The 16,376-nt window shown below is 34.2% G+C and overlaps 1 long non-coding RNA gene, 1 other non-coding gene and 1 pseudogene across 4 annotated transcripts; 1 reads left to right on the forward strand and 2 right to left on the reverse strand.

Annotated features, from left to right (window-relative positions):
- Positions 1-5,539: 5,539 nt before the first annotated feature.
- On the forward strand, positions 5,540-8,683 carry LOC128290234 (uncharacterized). Of its 3 annotated transcripts, none has more exons than XR_008279895.1 (5): positions 5,540-5,679; positions 5,914-6,127; positions 6,226-6,307; positions 6,390-6,751; positions 6,891-8,541. It is a non-coding gene; the product is annotated as an uncharacterized LOC128290234 (long non-coding RNA). The 3 variants fall into 3 exon arrangements; XR_008279896.1 differs by having other exon boundaries at positions 5,551-5,679; positions 5,958-6,127; positions 6,374-6,751; XR_008279897.1 differs by lacking the exon at positions 5,540-5,679 and having other exon boundaries at positions 5,995-6,127; positions 6,891-6,967; positions 8,246-8,683.
- Positions 8,684-10,479: 1,796 nt separating this feature from the next.
- LOC108475048 (dehydrodolichyl diphosphate synthase CPT3-like) lies at positions 10,480-11,206 on the reverse strand (annotated as a pseudogene).
- Positions 11,207-15,932: 4,726 nt separating this feature from the next.
- Positions 15,933-16,039, reverse strand: LOC128290938 (small nucleolar RNA R71). Its single transcript, XR_008280717.1, has one exon. It is a non-coding gene; the product is annotated as a small nucleolar RNA R71 (small nucleolar RNA).
- Positions 16,040-16,376: the final 337 nt, after the last annotated feature.

Below are 16,376 nucleotides of genomic sequence, written 5' to 3' on the forward strand. Positions count from 1 at the left end.
AGTGTGAAAACTTTGTTTTCACCACCCAATTTCTTATTAATTCCCAAATTCCAACATTATTTCACATTTTAAAGCATCAAACACAAGAATTCTTATCAAAGCATCCATGGCCGAAACATGCTTAACAATTATAAACAAGAATTGGACCATGAGTTAGCTAGACAACTTAACAATAACCTCAATAATCAAGTTTCCATCAAAATTTTCAAGAGAGCTTACCTAATAGAAGAAAACAAAGTGCCAAATGCCTTAGGAATTTTTCTCCTCCCTCTTCACAAGTTAATTTAGGTGAGAAGATGAACCCCCATGAAAACATTGTTTTTATCACTATTGTTATAATATTAATATTCCTTTAATATTATAATATTCATTTCATATTATAAAACAATTTATCTTATAAAATAAAAATAATAAAATCATATTTTATTCATGATTCATCATCATTACGCCCACTACACTTAAAGATGGGCTATTTGACATGCAAGGACTCCTTTTTGTAACTACAACTATTCACCACTTTTTAATTTTGCCTAGCAAGATTTCACTGTTTAACAACTAAGCCCTTTTGATTAATTCACATCAAATGACAAAAATCAAAGCATTCAAAGATTCACATGCATTTTCACATATATTAGACATAGAATATAGTATTTAATTATTTTCGTGTCTCGATTTTGTGGCCCGAAACCACTTTCCGACTAAGGTCAAATTAGGGCTGTCATATTCTAACTATTTACATACAAACATTTAAGATTCTTAACCAAATTTCAGTCTATTTCATTATCAAACCAACTATATACATGCCATATAAACCAAAATTTACATTGCAAAAACTATCGGATTAATCTGGATAGTGTGGCTTTAAATATAAATCTTACCGAACATACTAAATAATTCATTTAGATTAAACATTTCCTGCCAACCACAATTGCAATTGATGAATTCACATAATTGAGGTCAATATCAATAACTATTTATTTCTTTCACATTAATCCATGTAATACTTACCAATCTTTATCAATTTAGAGAATGTCTTACGGATTTGAGTACATTGTTTTCTTGATGCCATAGTCCAACTATGGTCTTATACTATTGCCATGACCCTACCATGGTCTTACACTCATAATGCCATAACCCAGTTATGGTCTTATCATCAAGATGCCATAGCCCAGCTATGGTCTTACACGTATACATATTCTGCCATGGTCCAACCATGGTTTTACGTTCAAGGTGCCATAACCCAGTTATGGTCTTTTCATTAAAATGTCATAGTCCAGCTATGGTCTTACATTCAAACATTGCCATGGTCAAACCATGGTCTTATCCGTTAACTCATCTTGTGTCACAAAACGATTGTACTCAATCCTGCGTTCCACTTAATTTGAACTTTCAATTCAATTTTCATACATTTACAATAATCATAATTCAATAAAAAAATATGACATAGTACATTATATCATTCCTAAATTAGAAATTAATCATGAAAGTTCAACCATATGAACTTACTTGGGCCAATTTGTAGAATTTGTTGTAATTTAGGGACTATTCAGCTAATTTCCCTTTTTCACGATTTTCTTCGGGTTCTTGATCTATAATATAAAATTATTCATTCATTAGCATCTAATTCAATTATAATTCACTTCAAATTTTATGCCCTTCAATTTTTGAAATTACACATTTATCCTAACTTTTACAGTTTTTATAATTTAGTCCTTTATCAAATTTCCCACCAAATAAGCTAATTTTTCTCAATTAACACTTTATCTAAATATTCTAAGCTATTATAAAACCTTTGATAAACACAATTTAATACTAAACCCTAAGATTCAATCTTTTCATAATTTGGTCCTAATAATCAATTCTTATTGAAATCACTTGATAAGTACATCATATAATAAAATTAAAGCTTCAAATCCATATTAATTCATTATAAAATTCCAGAACTCATCAATTTTAACATTCAAAATCACCCATGAAATCAAAAACTAATGAATTAAATAGTTGGACCTAATTGTAAAAGTCTCAAAAACACAAAAATTTCAAGAAAAGATCAAGAATTGAACTCACATGTAGTAAAAATATGAAAAACCAGCTTTTTGAGGACCTCCTATGGTTGTTTTTAGCAGAAATTGATGAAGAAATGTCTAGATTCAATTTGGTCACTTATTTTTATTTTTACCTTAATTTCCCAAATGACCATTTTGCCCCTAAGTCAAAAAATTTCAAGATTTTTTTCTTTGCACAAACTGTTTCAGCCTGCTAAAAATGTGTAATTACCTTTTTGGTCCTCCCTTATTTACCACTTAAGCTATTTAATCCCTATTTCTTTAATTGACAAGTTTTGCACCTTTCTCAATTTAGTCCTTTTTAATTAATTAATTGTCAAGACATTAAAATTTTCTAATAAAACTTTAATACTAAACTAATAACACTCCGTAAATATTTATAAAAATATTTACGACTCGATTTATGAAATCGATGTCTCGTTTCCTTGTTTTTGAAACCAATTAATCTAATAAATATTTCTAAAACATAAATCACTACTTCATAGTTTTTCCTAAGTTCATAAATTGCTCATAAACACTAAATAATAAAACTTACGAGCTAATTTTTCAGATTTTAGTGATCTCAAACCACTGTTTTCGAAACCACTAAAAATTGGATTGTTACATTGTTCCTCACAAAATACATTTAATTCATTTCAAAAATATTCACCACCTCTATCACTACGAAGCACTTTAATTTTCTTACTAAACAAATTCTCAACCTCATTTTTAAAATGTTTAAACATATCAAAAGCCTCGTCTTTACTTTTCATGATATACATATAAGTAAATCTAGAGAAGTCATCTATAAAAGTGATAAAATATCGTTTTCCACCTCTTGTTAGAGTTCCATTTAATTCACAAGCATCCGAATAGATTAAATCTAACCCTTGTGAATTCCTTTCACACTTAGTAGATTGTGAATTCCTTTTACACTTACTAGGAAATGACTTCTTGGTAATTTTTGATTGAATACAAATTTTACATTTATCCATAAACTCATCATTACTTAGATTGATATAACCATTCTTTTGCATATATTGTCAAGTTTTAAAATTAAAATGTGCTAAATGCGCATGCCACACAGTATAAGACCCAACAATATAAGCAAAAGAATTGATTTTATTCATATCAATGCTCAACTTGAATATATTCTCGTTACAATATCCTTTTTCTACATATATATCACACTTACGCAAGATAAACTTATCGGATTCCAAGATAATCTTGAATGACTTGTTACACAAATCCTCGCTGACACTAAATTCTTTCTCACACCGAGAACATGCAACATATTGGTCAAAGTCAATTTCTTCCCAGATGTGAAGTTAAGTTCTATCGTTCCTTAACCAAGCATCTTAACCAATTAATAGTTTCTCATAAGCACTTCACGATTTGCCACTAATTCATAACTTTTGAATTATTCTTGATCACTACACACATGGACAATAGCTCCAAAGTCGAGCTGCCAAATATATAACTTATCGGTCATGGTTATGTTGAGTTCAGTAATCATACCAATCTCCAAACTCTCGATCTCTTCTGTAACCATGGTCACTAAGTCCATGTCCTCCACCATATTGGCTTTAGAAGTTGTGACATCTTGCTTCTTTTTGAAAAGTTTACAATCCTTAATATAATGTCCTTTCTTATTGCAATTATAACAATTGCGAGATTTTTTCTTCTTGTTTTGCACGTCTTTGGTCCCAGATGTAGCCTTTCGCTTACCATTTTGAGAGTTCTTGGACTCGCTCATATGGTTCACACTACATCACGCTTCCAAGTTTCGTCTTCAATACGCAAATGCCTAAGTATTTTCGCCACGATGAAGTCCTCTACCATATGCAGTAGTTTCTTTCGATAATTAATCCAAGACGAGGGAAATTTCAAAATGATAGCCCCGACGTGTAACAATTATGAAATAACAAATTTCAAGTCACGAAGCTTGCTTACAATGACTTTTAATTCATGGACTTGATCCATGATTGGGATACTATCGAGCATTTTAAATTCGAAATACTTCATCATTAAAAATTTATCAGTATCTTATCACTCGGAGTTGTATTTCTCTTCAAAAGCTTTCCATATTTCCACTGGGGATTGCATCGACATGTAGAGATCATACAATCTATCAGACAAGGTGTTAAGGATGTGTCCTTAACATGTGAAATTGTCTTCTTCACGCTTCTTCTCGAGTTTGACCACTTTCGCAATTTTCTTGGGGTTTGCATTGGGGGCGGGATCCTCCACAAGTTGTAGGTTTGGATCTAGAACATACGCCACATTTAAGACAGTAAGAAGGAACATACGCCACATCAGTCAAGTTTCACAAACTCTTGGTTCATCGCCTTGAATGTGGTGGTAGCCTCCGCCACAATCTCCAAAATAGTTCTATTCAATTGTTGGATATATTAAGTGGAGAAGATAGATCTGAAGACGATATTGAATTAAACAGTAAACTTCAAGGTACGGGTGACGCTTTTCAAAAAGAATTATTTGCCCCCACACAAAGTTGCTAGAGAGTTAAGATAAAGGTCCTTCTAGGATACAACGAAGCTTTTGAATTTCCTTTGAATATTAAAATCGAGAAATTCCTTATTTCTTACTCTAATTTCTGAAAATAGGATTGATTGTAATGATTTTTGTGAGTACGATAGACTCTTTATTTATATGCACTAAACGGATACCATTTTGAGAAGTCACAACCCTCCATGTTGGACACACTTTTTAGAAGAAATATGCCCCATGGAAATGTATCCATTGAATAATAAATCATCACTTTCTAAAGTTAAATAAGTGCTCATCAATAATTAAATTTACAATCTAAAATTTCCAACACTTGCGAGGGTTCAAACCACCAACTAAGGCATATAGATCTTACATTTGCAACTATAGTACCATTTGACTAGCCAATATGCATAACTAATGCTAGATTTTATCACACCCAAGATGTGGTGAACTAAAATATTTATATTAAAAAAAATATTTGTAAAAATATATTGACAAATGATTATCAACGACGTGGCAAGGGTTTGTTTTATAAGAATTTGTTGGTTTTATGTTCGATTCTCAAAATATGTTTTTCAATTGTGTTATTCAAAAGATTATATAAAAGTATAAAAAGATGAAAATGTCCTTATAATAATATTAATTACCTTTTAAGGTAAGGATGTCTTAATAATTTCACAACATTATTAGTAATATATACTTATTATAAAACTTTTGAATGAATGATCTGACTGGTTTTATTAATAAAATAAAATGCATGAAACAGAATTTGAGCTAAGGTTCAGAAAAATAAATACAAAGAATGAAAGCAAAACCAAGATCTACTAAGAAATTGGGCCTAGAAAGATTTAACATACCTAACCCATTTCGTCCAAATGCAACTAAATTAAAATAGAATTAAGTCTTATCCTATACCAGCCAAATCTAACAGTTGGATACCAATATCTTTTGTCTTTTCACATCAATCAACCAGCCATTAATGGTAGCAGGTTTTCAAAATTGAAATGAATTCTTATCTGCTACTTTTTGTTTCCCAACCGTTCATTTCACCTTTCACTCAGTCCAGAGGTTCTGACCACAAGTTCTCCAGCACTTGACGAACCGATTCTGGGATTTCTCCTAGCAGGTAAAAATTCACTCCTCTCTTCCGTGCCTCTTTTGCAATAACATGAGCATTAACATTTCCTGGTTTACGAACAAAACGAAACTCGATCTCTTGGAATCTGTCTTTTCTACTTTGTATATCCCTTATAATGGCTCCGATGACCGATTTATCAATACCAGTATTTTGGCATTTTTTGATGACGGTTTTCGAGTCTCCCACTATTTCTATTTTATTTAATCCCATAAAAATCCCTAGTTTAACTGCTTGTAAACCTACATATGCTTCTGCCATGAACGGAGTTGCTATCTCGGAGTGTATGACTGCTTGTGATGCAAGGATCTCCCCCTCTGCATTTCGTACAAGCAAACCCGTAGCCGATCTGGACGATTGTCGGTCAAACGCTGCGTCAAAATGGATTGTGACCCTTCCGCTTCTACATACCTGTTGGGTATTTCCAGTAGAGTTAAGAGTAAGTTTTCTCTCCTTTAGTGCATCCAGCTCTGCAATATAGTTTCGAGTTCGTCTTGCTATTTCATGTCCTGACATGTTTCTTCTTTCATATAATAGTCGGTTTCTGCTGTACCATATTAACCAAAGTCCACAACAGATAAGTCGGATCTGTTCAATAGTCCCTTGACCGAAGATCCAGGTAAGCCACTCCCATGTACTCAGATTATTGTGACTTAATACCCATGTTAAGCTTAACTGTTCCCAGACCTCAACTGATGTAGGACACTTTTGAAAAATGTGGAAACTGTCTTCCTCTTCTTGGCGACACCTGAGGCATTGAGCTTCCATCACAACCCTCTTGCTTCTGAGATTGACAAGGGACGGAATGAGGTTCCATGAGAGTCTCCATACTGTAATTTGGATTTTGGATGGGATGTGTAATTTCCATAGTTTCCTATAAAAGTTTTTAATTTCGACATGTAAATTAAAAGTAATAGGATCCGTGCTAGTCTCATGTAATAGTTTATAGGCACTCCTAATGGAGAACTCCCCTGACAGCTCCCCTCTCCATACTTGAAAATCCTCGTGTTCTACCTCAGCTAGTGGAATCTGCAATATTTTTTCCGCTATATGCATTCGAAAGGTATTTCTGACTACCTCTGTTTTCCAGCTTCTGCTATTGGCTTCTATTAAATCCGAAACTAACTTAATATCTTGATTGTTGTCATGGTTTGAAACTCTATCTTCTTCGTTTCCTGATATCCACAAATCATCCCAAACAGATATTTGATCACCTCTCCCAACCCTCCAACACAAACCTGTTTCCAGCAACCCTCTCGCGGACCAAACACTCTTCCAGGTGAGTGAAGGTAAATTTCCTAACCGAGCTTGGTAGAAATTCGAATTTGGATAATACTTTGCCTTCAAAACGCGAGATAATAATGAATTTGGGTAATTAACAAGACGCCACCCCTGTTTTGCTAATAACGCAACATTAAACTTTGCAAGATCTCTGAAACCCAAGCCACCGTCTTCTTTTAATAAACATAGGTCTTTCCAAGCGCACCAATGAATACATTTCCAATTTCGACCCTTTTGCCACCAAAATTTGGCTATTATACTCTCCAAATCGGTACATAGAGCCTTCGGTAGTAGAAAGCAAGACATTGCATAAGTTGGGATAGACTGGAGTATAGCTTTTATAAAAACTTCTTTTCCTCCCTGGGATAGATATCTTATACTCAAGTTGTCAATTCTTTGTTTCAATCTATCCTTCAAATTTTGAAAAGATGATCTCTTTTTTCTACCTACCATATTAGGAAGTCCTAAATATCGTTCTGGATCAGTTGATCTTCGTACACCAAGTATCCGAGAAACTGTAACCCTTTCCCCTTCAAGTGTATTGGTACTGAAAAATACAGTAGATTTATCATAATTGACACATTGACCTGAACTCATCTCATACCCCTTCAAAATATGTCTTAGAGAATGTGCTCCCCTTTCAGTAGCTTCTGCAAATAAGATACAGTCATCTGCAAAGAGTAGATGTGAAATGGTTGGACCACTTCGACTAACTTTAACTCCGTGAAGAATATTGTTCGCTTTCGCAAGTCTCATTAGACTAGAGAGCCCTTCCCTACAGAATAAAAACAAAAACGGACTTAAAGGGTCTCCTTGTCTAAGACCTCTAGATGGAAGAAAAGTTTCTCCTATATTTCCATTTAAAACGACAGAATATGATACTGTAGACATACTTTTCATTAACAAATCAACCCATCCTGGGTCAAATCCCATTTTCTTCACTACCCCCTCCACAAAATTCCATTCAACCCTAATAGGCCTTGCTCATGTTTAACTTTACTACCATCAGCCTTTTCTTCCCTTTCTTCTTGTGTTTTAAAGTGTGCAGAATTTCATATGCTAGTAACACATTATCAAAAATCAGCCTCCCTGGAACAAATGCATTTTATGCCTGATCAATAAATTTATGAATCACTACCCGAAGCCGATTAGCAATGACCTTGGCTATCAGTTTGTAAAGCACATTACATAGACTAATTGGTTGAAATTGTGTAATATTGGAAGGATTCAGAATTTTTGGGATTAGCACAATATTCGTTTTATTAATCGAATGCAGATCCATACCTTCATTTAATTTTTGAAGGCAGAAAGAAGAGACATCCTCCCCAATAATCGGCCAACATTTTTGATAAAATAAGGCTGGAAAACCATCCTCTCCTGGAGCTTTTGTAGGACCCATTTCTGATAGAGCTTCTCGTATCTCCTCCTTGGTGTAAATTGCTTTTAATTTATAATTATCTTCCTCTAAAATGCACCAGTTAATTCCTGCCAAAATTGTATCGTAGTTATCCTGTTGTCCTTCTGAAAATAACTTCGTAAAGTAAGATCTGGCAATTCCTTCCATCTCTTTAATCTCCTCTGTCTCCCTACCATCGTCGAATTGCATTGTATGGATAAAATTACGCTTCCTTCTTTGTGTTGCTTGCTTATGAAAAAACGCTGTATTTCTGTCTCCAAGCTTTAACCAATTTAAACGGGCTCTCTGTTCCCAATAGCATTCATCCTTTTCAATCTCAAAATTTAAATGGATCTTAGTATCAATAATATCTGCTATATTCTCATCACTTCTTTCAGATTCCAATAGAGTTGCCAACTTTAAATTCAACTCCTCTGTTTTCATTTTTTTCTCCGTCGGATCTGACTTGCCCAACTCTCTAAACCTTTCTTCCAATTTTCCAGTTTGCTTAAAAGATCTCCTGTAGAAGTTTCCCAAATACACTGAACTTTCTCAAAAAAAGTTTCCTCCAAAACCCATCAGGCTTCAAACTTAAAATTTTTATCCTTCAAATTTCGAGCTCCATTTTCTGTATTAATAAGAAGTGGACAATGATCTGAAAAAGAGTGAGGAAGATGCTTAATTAAAGAATCTGGGAATAAAGAAATCCATTCTTCAGTGGCGACTCCCCTATCCAACCTATCACGAATGTTCGTTTCTGGCAAGTTTCCTCTTTCCCAGGTAAACCAATTGCCTGAATAGCCCACATCCACCAGACCACAGTCCTCTAACACATTTCGAAAAGCTTCCATCCTTCGCTCTGCTCGAGGTAAGCCTCCTCTCTTTTCAAACCCATATAAAATTTCATTAAAATCCCCGCAAACCAGCCATGGATACCCTCCATCATTACGTAATCTTCGTAGCAGATTCCATGATTCATCCCGGTCATGTGTGTAGGTAGAACCATAAAAGCCTGTAAATCTCCACATCTTCCTACCTCCTAAGTCCTCAATAAGCACATCTATGTGACAGTTGGAGAAACTTTGGAGCGTTATATCAACATCCCCTCGCCATGCTAAACTTAGACCACCCTTAGAACCTATCGAATCAACATCAATACCATAAAGAAAACTGCACCTTCGTCTGACTTTTTCCATCTGATTTTTGTTAATTTTTGTTTCCATAAAGAAGACCACTTGGGGATAATGCAACTCAGCAAATGCCGAAGTCTTTGAACTGTCCGTGGATTCCCCAAACCACAGACATTCCAGCTTAAGATTTTCATTGCGACCGGTCGGCTTGCCTTTTGGCAGCCGCCGATAATAAATGGGTCTCTTCTAACGCTCTTCTATTTCTTCCCCCCAAAGTATTGCATTCTTCACTGTCTCCCCTAGCTCTCTTTTTCCCCTCCTCTTCTATAGCCACTTCGTTCTCCAGATCATGATCCATAGCTGTTTGAAGTTGTTCAAATGATGTGCTGTCATTCCCTACGCGTGAGTGAGAAATTTTTCCTTCCAAGTTGAATCCTAAAATAGAATCAATACCCCCCCTTTCACTATTTCGTCTAAAATAATCACTTACATTGATGCCTCCCCAAACTCCTCCATTACTTACTATAAAACTTAAACTTTTATTTTTTTCCTCTTCTATAATTCACAACATCATCAGTAATATATACTTATTATAAAACTCTTGATTGAATAGATGTTACGGGTTAATTGAGTATAAACTCACTTAAGAAAAAACTAATATATCATTTTCTATTAATATTATAATTATAGTAGTTTTATATTTTCAAACTTTTATAAAAAAATTAAAATTATATAAAAATAAAATATATGTGTGCGTCTATTACTCCTATTATGGAGTGATACGATTTTAGGCATTTTATTTAAAAAAGTGTACAACTAGAAGCAAACACATAGCATAACCAAGCCCAGTACAAGAAACGATAAAATCTAAAAATAGAAAGAAATTAAAACAAAACATGGGGTACCAACACACACAAAAACATATAGCTAACATTTCATAATTCCTACATGCAAAAAGGCACCACATGTTTTATCAACAGTGGACTACTTTAAATGTTTATTCTTCTTTTTCTGAAGTAGTTGGTACCTCTGAAAATTAAACACCGCCCAAACTAAATGCCAGATTCCAATTTCCGGCCACAACGCTGACGTCGAATACAAGTAGCTTCCAGCAGTCTGCCATAGAAGGAAATTACTTAGTCGGCTTTCACCTGAAGTTCGTATAATAATATCAGGATCAGGTGCAATCTTCATATACATACATCCTTTTCTCAATATCTGCCAAACTAATAATCCCACCATCATTTTCGACCCATTTTTCTTGACAACATTTTTCAACCGCATGAATAATTTCATCAGTAGAAGTATAGGCCATGCAAATTGTAAGCAAAAGACCAGAATTGTTAACAGTCGTATCCCTCGAATGTTGAGGTAATAACTGCAAGTTCCCGGAGACATGAACTCTGATGCCGTAATCGTTAAAGAAGCTGTCTTTTCTACACAAGAGCTCAAACTTTTCGGTCATTAGATCCATGATGCTGAAAGCGTAGGCCGTCACGTATTTGATCCCCAGTTCATAGCAATATGTAACTATAGACAATAGAGCAAAGTAACCAGCTTCATGGCCGGCCACTTGTTTCAGCTTATTTTTCGTTGCGTATCTTCTGTTTCCGTCCATGATGAAGCCGATGTGCGAAGGCATTGGACCAACTGATAGAACACAATGCATGCATTTTATAAAAGGCTGAACAACTTTGGAAAGAAACTTCATAATTTTCTTACCAAATCCACATTGTAAATGAACAAAGAAAAAAGAATTAATCCTCGACTGTCATATAAATCCTTATTCACAATATCATCAGCTATTTATATATTTTCTTTAGCTCGACAAGTAGCTCATCCTCCATATATGATAAAACAATAGTCTATAGTGCAAACATATTTAGTACGTGGTCCAACCGCACTGTAGTCCAACCGACATTACATTTATTTTAATGGCATAATATTTTTAAAATATAATATTTAGAAGGTGTTTTTAAGGTACATATTGAGAATATTGTAGTATATAAATAATATTACATAACATTTTTATCTTTTTTTTCGTATTATACTATTTTATATGATTTTTTTATCGTCAAGGACACAACTAGGGGATACGTAAGGCCTTGGTCCCTTGGTTATATGGGATGTATATTAACATTTCTAGTCCTTTCTATTTGTCACGCATCCAATTTAAGCCAAAATTTCAACATAATTTTTATTTTGGACTTATCAAAATTTTATAATATTTATTTTACCTTGAATTATTTGTAATAGTTTGTATGCATAGTTATTGAATATACAATATACAACCAGTTGAATTACCGAACAAATCCATTATCTCAAAAATACTTGTTAATGAGGTTGTACCATGCACAGGGTGCTTGTTATAATCCATATAGTGTCCTTTTCAACTTATGAGGCTGAATATGTGGTAACAATTTCTTGTACTTGTCATGCTATCTGGCTTAGAGGACTGTTGAAAGAACTTCACCAAGGAGCAACCAAAATTTGCATTGGTAACAAGTCTGAACAAGTACTCGCGAAAAATCTTGTGTTTTATGATCGAAACAAACATATAGACACAAGATATCATTTTATCAAGGAGCATATCGCTAAGAAGGAAGTGGAGCTTAAGTTTGTGAAGACTCATGATCAGGTAACGGATATTTTTATAGAACCTCTCAAGGTTGAAGGTTTTCAAAGAATGCGTGAAAAACTTGGCGTAACCAAGAAAAGTTCAAATTAAGGGGAAGTTTTTGATATTATCATTTGTAACATTCTAAAATGTACTCGCTCAGTACTTACATGCACTTGTATTTAATGAATATATTTAGAGTAGATGTATTTAGTAGTCATGCATGTACTTAACTAGAATACATAAAGGTGTTGAAACCATTAATCACTTACAATTCCTATATAAATAATTGTATGTGATAAAGCATAAAAAGAGAGAGTGAAAAAAAAAACAAAGGTTAATATAAAGTGAGTTCATTTTTTTCCTAAAAGTTATTTCTCTTCCACCCCTTTTCAACACAGCCTTGGTCTCTCTCCCACTAAAAATTGCCACTGACTGTAAAATGAGTAGGAAAATTTTATCACCAAAATAGTCATGTAATAACTTTCACCCAAGTAGTACTTTTGCTCAACTTAGGTCAAGCAATGGGTAATAATTATTGGCTGATTCACTCCCTCGTGATGAAAATATATAGATTATTAAATTAGGGCATGGGAAAAAATTATCCATTGGGGTTTTATTTGTACATTCAACATTTTTTTTTGTCACTCGTGAATCAAATTTATCATGAATTTTGTCTTAGGTTATTTAACTTTAAGTTTTATAATATAGCTATATTGTTAAGTTATTTATTATTGTTGAAGGGAGTATCTCAGGTTTTTCATGTAAATAATATTTAAAAAATTACTGAAATGGGATAACATAGGCATTATTTATGAAACTACGCAAATTAAACAAAAAAAATGGTGTTGCCTGACCAATCGGCATCACCAGTATGTATCATGTAACAAATACACCTTTGAAAAGTACAAATATAGGTCAAAATTTATTTATTTTTAATGGTGCCACCTACCATTGACGTGACTGGTCAGTCACGAGTTCGACTTTACATCCAGTTTTCACCTTTTTTGTTTAAAAAAATATAAGTATTTTATATATAATTTTTTAAGTATTAAAGAGGGTTGGATTTGGTCCCCTAACCCCCACACAGAAGTTAAAAGCAAAAAATATCCCTCCAGCCACATGCAAAAAAAAGAGTTAAGGTTTGTTTAGAGTTAGAGAAGTTTTTTTAGTTGAAAGAAAAGAATTTGTATTTTTTTAAGGGTTTTTAGAACATTAGAAATATTAAGCAGTTTTATAAAAAAAATAGAGGACCAATTTTTTTGCAGGTATTAATTTCAATGGTGTTATTTTAGAAACAACCGTTGGTTGTATTTTTGAAACTCGCCAGAAAATATGAATGAGGTTTGATAGGAATGTGTCTGTTGGATATATGAAAGAAAAGATTAGTGCAAAAATTTGTCGACATTGTAAAAGGAGGATGTCGAAACTATTATACAAATTTCAAGTTTCATCAAATCCTATAAAATTTACTGAAATGGAACTTTTAGACAATGACAATGTCGAGACAATGGCCGCACTATATTGCCCGCCAGAGAAGGTGAACATTGAACTAATTCACTTGGTTGCTAAGTCAGTCGATACGAAGCTCACTAAAGATGTAACTCTGTTAAGTCAACCATATAGAGTTGAAGACCCGTGTACGGAGGGTCCCTGAGTGTTTGTCAATAGGAGATTGTCTATGTGTGGTTTTGACATCGATCTCAACATTGGATGTTTAGACCAGTACTGATAAACTGTAATTTATACATATTTTTATCCCATGCTTAGCACATTTATGGATGGTTTCTCCTTAGATTTGGTGAATTCGATGCTCCTAATCCTTTAATTTCATGTTTTATACTTAGGTGAGCATAGGAGAGTAAAAAGAGCGAGAAACGGGCCGAAAATGGAGAAAATGGACCAACATAGGAAATCAACACGGCCTGGACTTCCTCACACGAGCGTGTCACATGGCCGTATCTATTTGGCAGGATCAAAGCACGACTTACATGGGTAGACTACACGTCCGTACCTATTCAACAGCCTTGACCACGGGCTAGAGTAATCACATACGGGTGTGTCCCTGCCGAGCCCAAGTATAGCGCTATTCGGAAAAGGCCAATTTTGAGGGCTCTTAGGCATTCTAAAGCCTATTTAAACACATGATGAGGCACTTAGAAGGGGGACGCGAAGTAGGAGGCAAGAAATTACTCAAGGGAAGCCGATTGGTTCATCTCAGAAGTCGAATTCATCATCAAGACTGAAGATCTCCCTTCAATTTCTGTTCAGGGGTTTTGGGTTTTCTTTATGTTTTGTATTCATTATTCTTCTAAGATGTTTTCTTTTATAATTATGAACTAAACCCCCTAAATACCTAAGGAGAATGAAACCTAAGACGGATCTTGTTATTATTATCTGAATTGTATGATAAATATTTGACTTGTTCTTAATTATGTGTTTTTAATTCTTGTTTTAATATTCCAGGATATTGATTCAAGTTAATGCTCTTATTCAGAAGAGGAAGAGACCATGTCTAAGAGTAAATTTGTCATAATTAAGCGGAGTTGATGGCACGCCTAGAGATAGGGTGATAAGATTTTGCCGGATTAGAGTGAAACCTAATAAGGGGATTCATAGATCGAGTTAATACAACACTAAGACGTTAATTAGAAAGAGATTTCAATTAATCAACCTAGGGTTAGACGTTATTAGTCTCGAGAGAGATAATAATATAACTTAGGGATTTATACGGATCAAGTCAAATGAATAAATCGTCAGGTTCAGAGTCAAATAACAAGTGAAGTCTAAGTAGATTTTTCCTTGGGTATTGTCTTAATCAATCGAGTTTTCTCAAAAGCTTTTTTCCAATTTTCTCTCTGTGCACCCTTAGTTTAGTTAAGTAGTTTAGATAAACAAATCCCTTAATTTTTAGGCTAGATAATAAAAAGGAAGTAATTACTAGTACTATTGCTTCCTTTGGGTTCGACAATCTGGTATTGCTAAAGCTATACTACTATTCGATAGATACACTTGCCTTCATCGTGATAATAGTTAGTTTCCAGAACGCTTAATTATAAAATTTTTAAAACCTGTCGCGAATATCACATATCAAGTTTTTAGCGCCGTTGCCGGGGACTAGGTTATTAGGAACACTCAATTTTTATTACTTTAGCCATTTTACTTTTATTTGCAATTTTTATTTTTATTTTATTTTCTAATTTTTCTTTTATTCATTCCTGACAGGTTTTTATAGTGTATGGCTAGAAGAAACCCGTCGGGACCATTATTGTTTGATAGTGAGATCTATCGCACAGTTCGCAGAAACTAAAGAGAAATAAGGCTAAGCTTACGATACATAGAGAAAGAGCAAGAGGACGATACTTCTACCACAACCGAAGAGATGGCTGAAAATCAAGAAAATCTGCTACCTCTTGCGATTGCTGCTGATCCAGTAAATCAGAATCCTGCTCCACGCACTATATATGATTATGCTAAACCTAATTTAACAGGAACTGAGTCAAATATAGTTAGACCTGCTATTGCTACAAATAATTTTGAACTAAAACCTAACACAATTCAAATGAGACAACAGTTTGTTCAGTTTGATGGTTTGCAGGATGATGATCCAAACAATCATTTGGCAAATTTTCTAGAGTTTTGTGATACTTTTAAGATCAATGGCATTTCTGATGATGTCATTCACCTTCTGTTGTTTCCCTTTTCATTGAGGAACAAAGCTAAACAGTGGTTGCACTCATTACCACAAGAGTCAATCACTACTTAGGAACAAATGACCGAAAAGTTTTTACTTAAATATTTTCTGCCGGCTAAAACGGCTAAATTGAGGAATGACATTTCTTCCTTTGTGCACATGGATTTAGAAACACTCTATGATGCATGGGAGAGATACAAGGATCTTTTGAGAAGATGCCCTCACCATAGATTACCACTTTGGCTACAGGTTCAAACGTTTTACAACGTGAACCCCTTAACGAGGCAACTCATCGACGCAGCTGCCGATGAAACTTTGAATAACAAAACACCTGAGGTGGCTTACGAATTTATTGAGGAGATGTCACTGAATAACTATCAGTGGCAAGTTATGAGGACAAAGCCGACAAAAGCAGCTGGTGTTTTCAACCTCGATGCGGTTACTATGCTATCTAACCAAGTAGAACTCTTAAATAAAAAGATTAATGGTTTGTGTGGTTCTACTCAAGTACATAAAATGATGAGGTGCGATTCAAATGGAGGAGGAGCATGCACAGAATATCAACCCTTC

Source organism: Gossypium arboreum, chromosome 3, assembly GCF_025698485.1.
Source record: "Gossypium arboreum isolate Shixiya-1 chromosome 3, ASM2569848v2, whole genome shotgun sequence".
NCBI lineage: Eukaryota > Viridiplantae > Streptophyta > Magnoliopsida > Malvales > Malvaceae > Gossypium > Gossypium arboreum.